The 17,014-nt window shown below is 36.3% G+C and overlaps 1 long non-coding RNA gene across 3 annotated transcripts; it reads right to left on the reverse strand.

The window, feature by feature from the left end:
* Positions 1–12,000: 12,000 nt before the first annotated feature.
* LOC145028955 (uncharacterized) lies at positions 12,001–15,446 on the reverse strand. 3 transcript variants are annotated; one of them, XR_013676285.1, is made up of 5 exons: positions 14,710–15,446; positions 13,959–13,992; positions 13,688–13,783; positions 13,418–13,573; positions 12,001–12,706 (listed from the first exon to the last, which is right to left on the reverse strand). It is a non-coding gene; the product is annotated as an uncharacterized LOC145028955 (long non-coding RNA). The 3 variants fall into 3 exon arrangements; XR_013676286.1 differs by having other exon boundaries at positions 13,418–13,783; positions 14,710–15,262; positions 15,342–15,426; XR_013676284.1 differs by having other exon boundaries at positions 13,418–13,783.
* Positions 15,447–17,014: the final 1,568 nt, after the last annotated feature.

Here is a 17,014-nt window from a genome sequence, read left to right on the forward strand (position 1 = left end):
CATTCAAAATGAACTAAGGTGGTAGGTCGGTAAGACCTAGAATTTGGCGAAAGACCTAACATCGTCACTGGTGTCGATAAATGCTCAACGGTTTTGACAAATTGAAAGAGTACTCAAAATTTCCCACATTACTAACAGTGTGTCCTAGAAATTTGACTCTTCAATTTCAAAACTCGTGCCTAGAGAACTTTGCTAAAAGTCCCTTGGTAGGAATGTTGCCATGGGTTTTCTTCTTACTGCGAGGGTAGATAAGTAAGTCATTACATGGAGAAATGGCGAACTCATCCAAGTAAGAAAGACGTACCCTACTCGTTTAGCTCATGAAAGCTATGGGCGTATTGGTCCTATCCGAAGGGTATCACTACGGACTCGAAGTGTCCGCATCGAGTTCAGGAGATAGTCTTCCTGACATCTTTCCCTAACACTCGAACTGGTGATATTCGGATCCCAGATTCATTCCTGGAAGTAGTTTCTTTCTTTGCGTTTGCTCAACCATTTTGTCTACGCGCGGCAGAGATAACAATTTCAAATGAAAAATCTCGACGGAGTCCTCGATAACCGAGGTACATACAATGCGATCCGTCGATCTCTGGAAGAATATGATCGAGGTTCTCTAGGGTGAGAAACCTAGTCTTCTAATTCTATTTATGTGTAGCTCACTAAGTTGTCCGGACTGTTCTTGTATCTCCGTGGGTGTTAAACTATAGGGAGATCTGTTTACGGGAGTCGTACTGGGTTCTAAGTTTATTCGCATGACGATGCAATTACTCGTAGGCTTAAGCAGTTCTCCATCCTGAAGTTCATATTAGAATTCATACTTGGTTCACAATCACCATTTCGTGTATACGAGTCATATATAATTAAGGTTGAAAAGATAGTCGAAAAATTGATTCTTCTTTAAGCTCATATCCCATCAGGGAAAAAGAATTTAAAGTGGAATCATCAATTCTAAACCTGTAGAAGCTTGATTATATATCACTCTTATGTATACCTTCCTTAGTGATAGATCAATCGCATGAATCCTCGTATTAAACTTGACGTACTATACGAGTTGTACTTCAGGGATTTCTTCGGAACGAAAATAACTAAGAGGTACTCCTGGCATGAGTACTTCAGTGTTCTGATGTGAGGGTTTCGTTAAAATGACGTTTACTGATAAGGAGACGTACGTATGAAGCTGTTTTTGTGAGGATCAAATTTAACCGAGTCGTATGATAATGTCGGAATCATACAGAAACTTAAAGACATTAGATTTGAACATAAAACGTTTACAGACAAAAACAACCGTGCAACCATGAACAGAGTTACAGTACTTTAGATTTACTACCAGACTATTGCTGCAAATAAGGTATACTACAAAAGACAAGTATACGCAGCACGAGAATCCCTATACAGATAGGGTCTCGCAAAAGGTAAGACTCTAGTTGCACTAGTTTTAAACATGTTTTTTGATCATACAAAAACTGACGATTTGGAGGGAACCTATCCTATATTAGGGTTCTTAGCCGTCTCTTTCCACTCGGCGATCAAACTCCTCCGGATTCGTTGTCGTCCTTCTCTGTTGGACAGTCCCTCTTGAAGTGTCCCATTACGCCACATAGATGGCATATTCGAGAGATTTGGACATTGGTGGTTGATGTGATGTGCTGAATCTGAATCCTACAACAGTTGGTAGTATATCCATTCCTGTTGCACCTAGAACAGTGTAACGGACGTCAACTACCCAGATGATGAAAGCTACACTCATAGCATTTTGGTAGGTTTCCGGCATATTTCCTGGCTGGTGTAGGGACAATCGGGACACCAGAAGGAATGGTGGTAGGAGGTGCAGATGTAGTAGCTGTGAAGGTCGTTACCGGTGGTTGTTTCTTATTCGCCCCTCGAAGTGATTTGTCCTTCTTTTTGGCCCAAAACTTCCGTTTGCTACTCTTGGTCCTGACACTCGGGGTATCGTGGTGGTTTGTTGCTCGTCGAGGTATTGGTTTGTCACTTGGATTGGCATTGTTGTTAACAGCTCCACTAACATTCGCATCGTTAGCGTGAAGGTGGGTCAGAATAGCTGACACGGCAGCCGAGACTGCAGCTTGAAAGGTAGCTGCATCAATCTGGAGGGTTGGTGCTTGGTTGATGGGTTGCTCATCTTTCTTTGGCGACATGATTCTGTTTCACGGAAAGAAAATGAGTTTGTGAGCGAGCATGGTTGAACCTAGACTTAATTTGACTGTTTAAGAAAAGAATAGAAGTATGTTCTCGTGAGTTTGACCTACATCCCTATGATGCAGTCCTAGTAATTAGTAGAAGTAAGTTCGTAGAATGGTCTCAAGACGTTTGACGTTCGAGCTGAGGTATCGGGGTTGGTGAATAACAAGATCCAACCACTGAAAGAGACTTGGAAATGTCTCAGGAGATAAATCACCATAGTCCAATGACTTGACTAAAGCATGTTTCAGATAGACTCCAATGAAGGTATGATAAGAGTACTTGTATGAAGAATGACACACAAGTTAGCCGGCTGTCAATATCTTTGATATTCATGATGTAAAGATTCGGGAAAATGACCTTGTAAAGGTCTTACATTATATCCAGAGAAGATAGTTCTTAACAGCATAAAGACCTAACTAAGCACTAACAGAAAAAGATAGTTTCATAGAAAACGCCACATCGGGCATAGACAGAAAATGATTCCTTTTAACAAGGACCATAAAGTAAAGCGTCTACTACTGGCGACGGTCATCCCTCTGGTGAACTCTCAGTTCAGCCAATTGACGTTCCATGTCAAGTAGGTGTCTTTCGTACACCCTAAGGCGCACTCGAAGTTCCATGACTTCGGCTCGTAATTCGGCCAGTGTTTGTAGCAGGGTTTCATGGTTTCTCTCTGATCTCTCATGTGCATCTTCTAGATGAATGGTGTGGAGGGTATGCATTCTAGCCTAGGCGACTACTTCTGTAATCTGATGTAGGGCTGTCCTGCCTTGAATCTCATTTCGGGCCACTCTGCGGACCAAGATTTGCAAGACTATATCTGCTGAGCCCCCATTGCTCAAGTCGCAAAAAGCTTCGGTCGCCATTGAATGGCATAGACTGATCTTTTCCTTGGCTCCTCGTTTCCATGCATTCCACTCACTCAGGGTCGGGCCATGAAAAGCCGGACGAGGGTTAGGAATTGGAAAGAGAGTTGCTCGGGGTAGGTTCTCAACTTCTGGTTCGGATTTAGCATCATACGAAAAGTCTTCATCATGGTGATCATCCAACGAGATAAGATGATCATTCTCTGGTTCTTCTCCAAACCAACCAGCTATGACTTCATTCGGAAGATACTGGTTGTCAAGGGGATGGAGTCCAGTTATGGCTTCTATGCGAGAATTTAGGGTAAGAGGATAATTATTAGATGAACTATCTAGATAATTATTTAGAAAACCTTAATTAGTTACATCGCTATTTGTGAAGTGCATACCAACTATGTGTAATCTAAACAGGATAGACCTTCGAATAAGTAACCTTATTTCCAAATTCACGCAGAATAGGGGTAAGGCAAAATTATCACTAATTCTATGTCTATAACATCCTAATTACATGTAGCCTTAGTGTATCCACTTAGCAACTATCAACTTAGTAATGAAGATCCCGTTTTAGTTCTCAAGTATAAAGTACTTATAGTAATAACAAATACTCATATAGTATTTTAATTTTAATGTTATGTTCTATTGTTCTCATTGTGGTAGGGTTGGTAAGATTTTTGCATTGTTGCAACCACACACTTAAACTTAGGCACATGCTAGTCAACCCTCGGATAATATAGTTGATCAGGCTATATCTTCCCAGTTTTGACCATATGTCTCTAAGCCCACTTGTGTTGCCCAACAATCGTAATTCTTTTTGTATTGTCCTAGTGACCCTGATTTGAGTATGAATGCAGCACGTATACTTACTTAAATATTTTACAATTTAAACTATAAACTCTTGGTCAGAGTATTTTTAATCCCTTATGTATCTATAGTTAGTATATCTTTTCTGGGTTGATATACTTAATTCACTATAAACAATGCTCTGATACCAATCTGTCACACCCCAAAACCAGGAACGGCAGAAACGTTCTGGGGCGGAGGACGTCATGTATAATATCAACAACAATGTAAAGTAGTAAACAAGCAACAACATCATCCATTGCATTAATAATATCATTATTATACAAATGTGTTATGTCAAATTTTGATAAACACTAAAGCGTAAATCAAAATGAAAGATAAGTCTTGAACAAGCTCCATCTTCCTTTCTCCTTGCATCGGTACCTGTCTATGATGACCTGAGGATACAAGTAATTTGAAAGCGAGTATTAGCTTTGAAGCTGGTGAGATCATAAGTATTAATGTGTCTTAATTTGTAAAAATTATAATTTTTAAGACTTGACATTGTTTTGAAAGAAAGCTCGTATAAGTATGAAAATGTTTGTAGATCAACTGTAAATGTTTGAAAAACCCTAGAATCCCTATGATTCCTATTAGTAACAAAAGGAGTCTTCTACCAAGAACCTAACTGTTCTGAATGTAGTCTTCTACCAAGACCTAACTGTGTTACTATTATTATCATTATAAGAAATTGTATCCTTTGGTACTAGGATACGTAAATATAATTCACCTCATTGGTTATGTGAATGAGTCACAAGATAAAGGTAATAATACAACTAACCTGAATATTACCCTTTGGTACTAGGGTAACTAACATTGTTAACTTTAAGACATATGTAGACGTACTCTTACCTCTGTTGCTAACAGCTGGGTATAGGAATAGTTAATCCCTTAATCGTATACCTGTAATGGTACCAACCGTTGACATCCGTGGATGTACTTTTACCTCTGTAGCTAACAGAGATTTTAGGAATGGTCAATCCCACAACTGTATCCTTGGGTACTAGGATATTATATCCATTCTATCTCATCGATTATGTGATTGTATCACAAGGCAAAGGTAAGAATGCGGATTTCATAACAATATCTATACATATAAAATGTAATGATAACTCGTCATATATTATCTACGTAAGCATGATGATGTAAAGGTAATCATGTAAATGTACTTATGTAACTGTACTCATGTAAGTGTAATCATGTAAAAGTAATCATGTATGTGTACTTATGTAAGTGTACTCGTGTAAGTTTAATCATGTAATAGTAATCATGTATATGTACTTATATAAATGTACTCTTGTAATTGTACTAGATGTAACATGTGTTCTCTCTCTACCTAGCAAGTATTGACTCATGAATGAACTGATCCATTGTATGATATCGTGTTCTAGTAATGGTTCTAGTATCTTTCTAAACTACCCATATGGTAGCTTACTAGTAATCTATCTGGTAAGTATGGACATGGATGTATACCCTTGCTACCTAAGGGCATATGTTGAAATGGAAGGACCTTTTATGACTATATATGTACACATGATATATACTAATATTTAAACGACTGTTGGATGGTTACTCGATATCCCACCAGACCACATCTCAAGGCGCGAAAAGGAAATAGGGTGGATAGCCTTCCTAAGTCTTTTAAAGATTTCTTATATAACTATACATATAGAGGCATGCAATTTATAATATAAAAGCATAAATAAATTTTGTAAGACATTTGAAACATAAATATTAGTTTAAGAAAAGATCGACTTGATGTCAATCTATAAAACAATTTGCAGGCATAAGTTTAATAAAACAGTTTAAGTATAAGGAAACATTTGTTTGAAACACAGTTGTAAATAAGTTTGAAAGGTAATGTACAGTGTAAGATGTACAGTGTAATAAGGAGTTTAAAACATATAAAATGTTTATAAAAATCATTTGAAGGAAACTGTTTGGTAAAACGGCTAATGAGTAGCAAAATCATTTGAATGCTGTATATTAATCACATGTGATTAACGTAATAAGTATATAATTCTACTTACTAATCACTTGTGATTGACATAATAAGAAGCATGATTCTACTTGTATCCCCCCCCCCCCCCCCCCCCCGCCGGTAAAACATTTAAAAATAGTTAAAAACATTAGTTAAGGGGTATGAACTCACCTGCAGTAAGTGACTGGAATTGAACGGGCTGTTATCGTACGGAAGGATCGGACAAGTGCTTGGTGCCAAGTGCAGGCTTAGACACACACAATGATCCTAATTACATATGAAGATATATGTATATAAATAATTAGAGATTTAATCACTAATTATACAAGTATAAACATTTAACGCGAGGACAACACTTTTGGCCAAGTGCTAGGAGGCTAATGGGTTACAACAAAGGAGTGTAATGCCCCTAATGTGAGTTTAAGGTCAAAAGACCATATTCATTGGAGTTTACGGCCCAGGGGAGTAAGCTCCTGGCCGTAAACTCTCAACCAAGTCTTGAAATGGTGCTTACAATTACTACAACTCTAGTGGGAATTTATTCAAGGCTTATACAAGTGTTTGGGCACCATATTGACTCCTTTGGGGAGTTTACGGCCCAAAGACCCTTTTCCCTTGGAGTTTATGGCCGTAAACTCCCTTGGGAGGGTTCTTATGGTGCTTTCAAGTCTCAAACATTTCTAGGAAGAAGTCTAGGCTTTAGTACTTGGCTTTAGGAGGGTTTATGGCACTAAATGGTACCATTTTATGGAGTTTACGGCCTTGGAACCCTTTGGGCCGTAAACTCCCTCACACATGGGGTTCTAAATGTTTTAGCTAGTCCATAACTCATCTAGGTACATGCCCAAATTGTCTCATGGCCTAAGGAAGTGTTTATGGTGTCCTTTGACCCCTTTATGGGAGTTTACGGCCCAAGAACCACTCTTGGCCGTAAACTCCTCAATACTTGTGCTTTTCTTATGTTTCCTAGGTCCTAAACACATTAAGGTATTTGCCAAAAATAGAGTCCAAGCCTTTGGGGGTGATTAGGGTACTTTTAGCCCTTGAAAAGGGGTTTACGGCCCAAGAGCATATCCTTGGCCGTAAACTCCTAAAACTATATGGTTTTGATTGATTTCTAGCCTCTAATGTTCATACATAAAGTCCTTAACTAGTTGCCTAACAAGGAATTGGGACTGGATGGCCTTTAGGCCTTGTTTTGGAGTTTACACCCCAAGAACGTTCTTGGGCCGTAAGCTCCCGGATCTTGTGTTTTGGACATGTAAATAATGTTATTAAGCATATAAAAAGTATTAAAACACATCTAGGGAAGTAGACTCACAACCTGGGATGAAAACCTGAAGATACGTGAGAGAGAAATTGGCTTTTCTCTAAATGGAATTCAACTAATGAACCAATCGGGTTCAGAATTCTATTTATAGTCCTGAGATTTTTGGCAGAAAATATTTCTATTCTCGGAATAGATTCTAATGATCTAGGGTAATGGAATTATAGTGTTGCACAAAATCCTAGTGCAACCACTCTCCTAATATCTCTTTAGGTGTAAAACCCTGAAACTGCCAAACTTATATTCTAAGTCTGAATTTTCACTGTAACTGCTCTACTTCTATTGGATTGAAATGGTTTGATTAGAATGGAAATTTCGGTTTGTCACACCCACAAAATAAAGTTTTTAAGTAGTTATCTTCATATCTTTCATTCAATTCTAGTTCTGATGATCATTGTAACTCGTTTCGAATAAATAAAAGTCAACGTTTACCTTTTAAGGATTCGTCTCTTACATCCACTGCTCCATCAAAACTCATATTTTTTGATGTTTTGTGCTCTCCAGTTGAATATTTTGATCATTACAAATACTATATAATATTTTTTGATCATTTCACCAAATACACATGGCTTTACCCTATGAAAAATAAGTTTAATTCACTAGACATCTTCAATCGTTTTCACAGACTAGTTGAAATCTATTTTAACACAACAAAAACAACTATTCTCAGAAAATGGTGGCGAATACCTAAAACTCGCCACTTACCTTGCATCCTCGGGATTTCGCATCTCACATCCCGACCTCATACCCCTCAACACGGATATGACGATAAACGACATTGACACATTGTCGAGACTGGTGTTGCATTGTTATCTCATTCCATCATTCCAAGCACATTCTGGCCTTTTTCCTTTACTACCGTTGCCTATCTCATAGACAGATTACCAACTTCTACTCTACACAACCTATTGCCTTTCTGCTGTCTATTTCAAAAGGAGCCAAACTACTTAAAACTCCGAAGCTTTGGATGCTTATGTTACCCAAGGCTAAGACCATACTTTCCTCACAAACTACATCCTAGATCAACCCCTTGCATTTTTGTTGGTTACACTCCCACTCAAAGTGCATACTATGCTTATGATCCAAAATCCTCCAAGATCTATATATCTTGTCATGTTGTCTTCATTGAAATTGAATTTCCTTTCCGTAAACTGACCAACTCACTTACTACTGAGCCATCTATCAACCATGATCACTGGATTCCCATCTCCTTTCCACTCGAAAATTATGCTACTACTTCCATAAATCAACCATCACCACCTGCATCCTCCACCACTACTAACATTCCTATTCCTAAAAATCCCCTTGTTATCATCAATAACCAGCCTCCTGTCCCAAAAAACTATCCTCCTCAATCCCCTAATCCTCTCCTTCCCTACAGAATAAACACATGTCCTCCCCTAAATCAAATGCTTGTTATTACATATCTGATTTTCAAATATAAACAATATTTCCTTCATATCCAACTACTGAACTTTCTACAATCTCTCAAGCTCTAAAACACTCATCATGGCACAAAGCCATGCAAGAATAATGTAATGCCCTCCAACGCAACCATACCTGGTCTCTTGTACCATCTTCCGAAGCTCAAAATCTTTTCGGATATAGGTGGGTCTATAGAACAAAATACAAACCCGACGGACCAATCGATCATCTTAAGGCACGTCTTATTGCCAAAGGTTTCCACTAACGCCCTGGCATTGAGTACTGAGAAACCGTCGGCCTATTTTTTAAACTAACTACATTACGATTCATACTCTCTCTTGCTATCTCCAACGACTGGGCTCTTAGGCAATTGGATATAAACAACGCCTTCTTACAAGGTACCCAAAGGGAAGACGTTTACATGTCCCAACCCCAGGCTTTGTCAACCCATCTTATCCTTAACATGTTTGCAAATTAATCAAATCCTTATATGGGCTTTGGCAAGCATTGTGTGCCTGGTATGATGAACTCAAAACATACCTCATCTCTCTTGGATTCAAAGTCACAGTTTCTGATCCATCTTTCATTATTCTAAGAAACAAACAAATTTTCATTCTAGTACTTATCTATGTTCATACCATTATAATCTCCGGCTCATCTCCCACCCACTTATCTAAATTCATCACTTACCTTTCATCTAAATTTTCTCTAAAAGATCTCGGTTCCTTATCCTAGGTCCTAGGTGATGAAGTTCATCCCCACTTAAATTGAATCCTACTCTCTCAACAAAATTATATTCTTGATATTATCACTAGAGCCAAAATGACATATTGTATGCCTGTTTCCACAACAATTATCAGTTCAAAAACACTCACATTAAAATGTGGCACACCACATCCAGTCCCAACTGAGTATCGCACTCTAGTTGGCGCCCTGGAATATTTATCCTTGACAAGGCCAGACATATCTTTTATTGTAAATCATTTGTCTCAATTTATGCAGGCTCCAACATCAATACATTGGATAACTCTGAAACGATTAATACGATATTTGCATGGAACTCTTCATCATGGAATAGTTCTACATCGGAAATCACCACTTACACTTCATGCTTTCGCTGATCCTGACGTGGTAGGAGACAATGATAACTATAGAAGTAGTACCAGATATATTTTTTTTACCTTGGTTCAAATCCTATCTCGTGGAGCTCCAAACGCCAATGCACTCTTGCTCGAAGTTCCACAGAAGCTGGATTTAGAGCAGTTGCATCCACAACCACTGAAGTTAAATGGCTCATCTCATTGCTAAGTGAAATAGGCATTTCATCTTCTACCATACCTTCTATATATTGTGATAACCTAAGTGCCACTTCATATTCTGCAAGCCCAGTCTTCCACTCAAGAATGAAACATCTTGCATTAGACTTCCACTTTGTAAGACAAAGAGTACAACAAGAGTCTATATGGGTGCAACACATAGCAGGTGATGATCAACTAGTTGATGCCCTCACTAAACCTTTACCAAGACCACTGTTTCATTATCTCATTTCCAAGATTGGTCTTCTCACTGGATCGTCCATCTTGCGGGGGCATATTAAGATATAACTCGGTTATATCTATTCACATATTTAGATCCATACATCTAGCCCACATGTATATTACATTGTCAAATACTCTTTCTGTAGATATCTCCATTAGTTAGCCGCCTCTTTCAATATATATACCCTAATTGTAATCCTTTATAATTTAATCAATATACAATACAAATACAATTCCTATTCATCTTCTTCTTTCTATGTAATCTTTATAAGAGATAGCTATGGATTTTGATATGGAATAAACGGCTACGGAATTTGTTACGGAAAAACAAACTAGAAAATTTGCTATGGAACTTAAATTGAAACAAAATAGATGTCGTAGAAACTATTATAGTAAAATAGTTGCTGAAATATAATTCCATAGCTAAACGGTTTGCTACAAGAAATAAAGCTACAAAGTCTAATTGATAAATTGTGTAGCAAATTTCGTGGTTATTCAGCTTTAGCTACGGAGTTTCAACTTTTTGCTATGAAATTTTTCGATAGGTGAATTGAAATTTTATTGTAGTGGGAGAAAGACCACTTGTCATGCTTATTTCTCATACATGTACGATCCTAGTTATGCTACTGTCTTTTGTTTGTGTCAGAGAGTATTGTACTCTTTGTCGTACCTCATGTGGGTTAAGCCTTTTAATGTTTCTATCTGGACTAACGAATTTGTTTAACCATCATATTATCTAAAGTTTTTTAATGCTATATGTCGATCGCCTTATGTACAGTCCCATTTGCAATACCTCTCGATTGAGAATTTATATCATATTTTTGTTAATTACAAAACTTTGTTTGGTTACAATTATCTACTTGGTTGGGGTGGATTTACCCACTTGTTCTATCCTTGAGGGTTCGATTTTATGGGTGGATAATACAAATTTATACGCTCCATACGAACTATTTTGATGCGGTCATCATTTGAGTTATTTGCAAATTTTGGAACAACATGGTTTTTCGAATAGTCATGCCAAAGAAATTAGACAACTTTATTATATTATTCAATAGACTTATATTATATTTTTCAATATGAGTAAAAAAATGTAAATTAAATTGGGTTTATTGACTTTTCAACCTAAATTTTGCTATTTCATCTATTTAATATGTTACTTTTTTATAGAATCTTTTTTTTTTTATTTTTTTTTTATTTTTTATTTTTTATACCTTTCAAAAAAATTGAATTACTTATGAGTTTTCTTCTTATATGTTGTTGGAGTTGCCTCACTACATCTCACCCTTGATAACAAACAATTATTCACAGCAAATCTTCAAGGTTTAATTAAAAAATGATTTTATCTTACTAAGAACTAAATATTGCTAAATATAGTGGGCCGTTAGTAACTGACATTTTGTTGAATAAGGAAGATAATCACTCAAATTAACATCATTAGAAGTTTAGAACGTGCCTTTGAAAATTGATGGTGGTTTCACTTTTAATTTATACATATTGCCAAATTTGATAACCAGAAACAAAGCTTCGAACTTTTATATTGTTGTTTCTTTATCGATTTGTCTCGGTAACTTTAGATTCTTGGAGAATTTATCTTTTCTAGTTTACTGTTGTCATTCGTCATGATTTATAAGCCTAGTAGTGAAGGATCCCCGCGTTGTGGAGGTTAGATGTATGTTGGACAATTTGGTAAACAATAGACGTATTGGTTTTAACGTTTCCTTGTTTTCTTCTTTATCAGTACATGTTATTGCATGATGTTGGAGTGGGCATGATGTTGGAGTGGACATTCCGATATAGCAAAAATATAATATATTATTAAGTCCGTTTTGTAGATGGACAGGAGATTATAGCAGGCAAGTAACACCATGGCAAGAAAAAAATACACCAAAAAGTTGACTTAACATGGATACAAACCTTTCAAATGCCCTCTATAATTTACTAACATGGATTCAACAAATTTTAAATATGGCTACCTCAAATATGTGCAAAGCAAATAAAACAAACACCTGTAATGTGGTAGTAAAAAGTTTGGTTTTATATTTTCTTAAAATTCCTTACACCAACTTGAAGAGTAACATCCATATTTCTCTCAGTTCCCATTAATCGCAATCTCTGCATTACACACAAAAGATATAAGGGTTGGAGTAAGGATATTATTAAACAAAGATTGTAATATGTACAAATACTTTATGTACAAAAAAATTTAATTTAGTCCTTGTTTTTTTGTCATTGAATATTGTCTGATGCATAACAAACTTGCATAATTAACATAGAAAGGAGCAATAAAATCAGAGAAAAGAAGTGAAATGTCATATCTTGAAACACTTTGATTTTCCTGACATGATGATACAAAGCGGGAGAAAACGGAAGGTGCCTGGTAATCATTATATATGAGATGCTAGAATGGGGAGAACGGACACATTGTAACCACTTGTTCATGATCAAATTCCAAAACTCTAATGGAATCCATTGGTTCATACAGAATCTGTAACCACATAGTCTTTTTGCCTTTTCGCCTAACTACACAAAACTGTAGAAATAAATCCATATCACTTTCTCATTTCAACATATAAATATAAAATAATATTCATCAAGAGTAAGATGCTATTATACAAAAATAGATATAAATAAGTTGCTACTTCTTGCATTTAGCCACTTAACTATTTTCTGTAGTAATAAAAACCGTTGCACTTTTCAACCATTTAAGAAAAAACATTTCTCTTGGTTTAGCCATTGAACTATTAGTTTTATCGATCTTGCCACTAACCTATAATAATAATAATAATAATAATAATAATAATAATAATAATAATAATAATAATAATAATAAATAAGTAAATAAATAAATAAATAAATAAAAATAATAGTTCATTTGGCTAGTGAAAGTAGTTTGTGTTCTTTTCCATATTTTAACCTTTTCCAAATAAAATAAAAACATCTGTCTCTACATGACTTAAGATAGGATCCATACATGACAGTTTAGCATGTTGGTCAGTCAAATTGGCAATAAGTTGACCTAATGACCTGGATGGAAAAAATTTTAGAAGTACGATGGGTAAAGTTGTACGAAAACAGTTTCATAGGCATTTATTGAAATTCCATCTAAAAGGATATATTTCTTAATGTGTGGAATGGCCAACTCCAAATTCATCCAAATGCAAATGGTAAATGAAGAAAAAACATTTGTGCTATGAAGTTCACAGGAAAAATAACAAAAAAAAAAAAAAAAAGGAAGAAATACCTCAAATGTTGCATTTAGATGATCAACTTATTTGTCAAGATCATGCTACTTTCAACTTTCCATTTTTACTTCCTTTCTTGTTTATAGGATTATCTGAATTGTATGAGGAAGAAGAGTCATTATCTTGCTTTAAATGAACTTTTGTCTTCAGCTCTTCTGTGACCAAAACAAAATTATTTATGACACTTTCAAAAAGTTGAAGAATACATAGAGTTTAAGGACCATTGATGAAAATTTGTCAATATCATATTTTGTTTGCTTTTTTCCCACCATGTGTATGATTTTCATCATTTCAGGCATTTGGAGTCTCTAAAGATATCACACCACCTTCTGTTTCAGTTGTTGTGTTTTATGGAGTTTGTGAACCTGAAAGCAATAACACACACATGTATGGTCAAACTTACATCTTTCTACTTCAAATATACTATTCAATAATTCATATAAACTATACCCATTCATCCATAACATGCATACTTGTGCACAATGCTCTAAAGTTTTCTTCTCTTTTGGGAATTGTTTTAAACAAATGGTGAAAATTTACCTGTTTAGTGCAAAGTCAAGGTTCCAAGGGCAACCTGTTGTAAGAAGAAACAACAAAAGCAAGTAAGGGCAAAATGGTCCAAAACAAAGAAAGCAGCAAGACAATAGCGATGAGGAACAAACTTTATATAAATGCTTTCAAGCACACCGGAAAACAAAAGAGGGGCAAAAATGTCCAATACATCATAAAACCATAACACAAGGACCAAAACATGACCATGCTATAATATGTGTAAAGCTACAACATTCTTCACATTATATGGCTTTTAAAATACATACTAACAATTTAATCTGTTACTCCATGCATGGCAAGATGAATTAGATGTTTATGTAGACACTTTCATTTAACAATGAGCTTCCTAATTACAAATAGCTTCATTGTCTCATCCTCGATGTAGTATTAATTAAGATGTATACATCCATAGGCTTTATCATTTATAAAATTATCATATTTACAACGTGTTGGAGTTCTAAGTCACGTACGACTTGGAGTCTAATAATCTTGGGGCTTAAGCAAGTCGGTTTTAGTCTCCTAATCTTATTCTACAAGTTGGTAGTCTAGGAATGTTATATATATATATATATATATATATATATATATATATATACCGATTCATGGTTCATACGGAAAACAATATTGGTTTTGAGTTATTTTCCAATTAATCAAAGAGATAGTTTGATTACTTGTGTTTTCTATTATCTTGATTTGGTATTAGAGCCAAAACTAGAGGGCTTTGAAATCGAAATCTTACCAGTTGACAAGCCGGTCAACATGTCAGATATAGGAGGTGAAGGAGAAGCTCCAGTGAGGGTGAAGGAGGTCGGAGCAACCTCTATTGTATGTCCGATGCTCACACCAACAAATTACACTATCTAGGCCCTGCGTATGAAGGTGGTGCTAAGAATTCACAAGTCTTGGACAGTAATCGATCCAGGAATAAAGAAGAACAAGGAGAAAGATGCATTGTTATGGGGTTGTTTTATCAGGCAATTCTAGAAAGCTTGATAATGCAAATTGGTGATGTCGAGTCTTCAAAGGCGCTTTGGGATGCAATCAAGACTCCATACATTGGGGATGATCGAGTGAAGGAGGCCCGTCTTAAAACCCTAAGTGCCGAGTTCGATCGCCTTAGGATGAACGAATCAGAGACGATCGACAATTTCTCCGGAAATTTGTCTGGAATTGCTTCAAAATCGGCAGCATTAGGATCTGTAATCGACGAATCCAAGCTTGTAATGAAGTTCCTTAAATCACTGCCACGAAAGTTCATTCATATGGTAGCATCATTCGAACGGATTCTATACCTAAAATAGTACAGATTTCGATGATGTAGTCGGAAGGATGAAGGCGTATGAAGAGAGGATCAGAGAAGAAGATTCTTACGATGGTGAGAAAGAACAAGCTCTATTCGTCGAGCACAGTGGATCATCGAATCGGAATTGGAAAGCAAAGGGGAAAACGATGGAGGCTCAAGGATCTGGGAGTGGGAACAGAACACATGGGTTTAATAACTCAAGTGGATCCGTAACCTGTGGGTCAAACAGATCAAATGGAATAGGCTCAAGTAGATTTAAATCGAAACAGGCCCAAGGAAAATCAAATAATAGTCGGTCCAATAATAATCAATATAATAGTAGGCCCAATTCCAATTTTGATCCAAATAGTAAACCAAAAAAGGACTAATCCAAAATTATTTGTTATCGGTGTGATAAACCGGGCCACTTCGCGTCTCAATGTCCGGACTGAATAAAAAAATTACAAGAAAGTAATTTTGCCGAATATGATGATACCGATGAGGCCGTATTTTTACACGAGACTGTGGTTTTGAATGAAGAGAAGGTGATACCATCTCGATACGACTCACATGACAACGATGTGTGGTATTTGGATAATGGGGCAAGCAATCACATGACGGAAAACCGGTCATTTTTTTCCGAGCTTGATGAAGGTATAACCGGGAGGGTTAAATTCGGAGATAATTCATGTGTAATGTTGGGTATTTGATGTTGTGTCTTGGGCTCGTCTCTTAGCCCATTTTGTATACGGTATGGGCCTGTCCATCCGTAACTTGTTTTGTTAGGGTTTGTGTATTAATAGATGCTTGCATGCATCTTTTTGATCACTGATAGATCGCTTTTTACGTGTAATTAAGAAGATCTATTTTGTAACCCTAAAATCCTCTATAGCGGAAGTTCTTTATCGAGCTCTGCTGAGGATTGAATGTTCTAATCATTCGACTCATTCAGATCCATTCTTGAGTATTGTTTCATTGTTTTACTTTCATTATCTACCTGTTGCAAAGATCTAATCGATCAAAGAGTTCTTATATCTCATCAATTGGTATCAGAGCAGGAGGCTGTGTAATTCTTACACATCTCTTCTGTGAAAGAAGCTATTAGGGTTTATTCCGCATTAACTAATATTTATTGAGCCATCATTCCATAATTGACGTATCTCATTACTTATTCATTTTGCCCTAATATTATATATTACAAGTCTGATCTTTCAAACAGGTTAAACGATCAAGCATGGACGATTCTCAATCAAATCCTATCAACATCTCAAACAATATTGGGTCAACAACAAAGATTCCTATCCTTTACACCCAGGATTACGAAGTCTGGGCACATCACTTTGAAGATTATATCATTGGATCTGAAGACAATGGATATCTTATTTGGGAAGCAATCGTGTCTGGACCATTCGCTCATTCAGCAACGTCAAGAATCATTAAAACTCAGAAAGAGTATAATGATCTATTGAAAGACGTAAAAGATATTGCCCAAGACGAAAAGGATAAATTTCAGTGCAATATTAAAGCATTGAGACTAATCAGATTCGCTCTTCAATCTGACACTTTCAGGTTGGTGAGTTCGTGCAACACTGCTAAAGAAATATGGGATAGGCTGCGAGAGCTATATTCCATAGACGAAGATCTCGAGCATTCAATTCAAACCTTACTTTTGTTTGAATTTGGTGAATTTAAGCAGAATCCTAAAGAAACTGTTACTCAGACGTTCGATCACTTCAATCATCTTCTTAGTAAGATGATTAAA

Source organism: Lactuca saligna, chromosome 2, assembly GCF_052625555.1.
Source record: "Lactuca saligna cultivar CGN05327 chromosome 2, ASM5262555v1, whole genome shotgun sequence".
NCBI classification, from domain to species: Eukaryota; Viridiplantae; Streptophyta; class Magnoliopsida; order Asterales; family Asteraceae; genus Lactuca; species Lactuca saligna.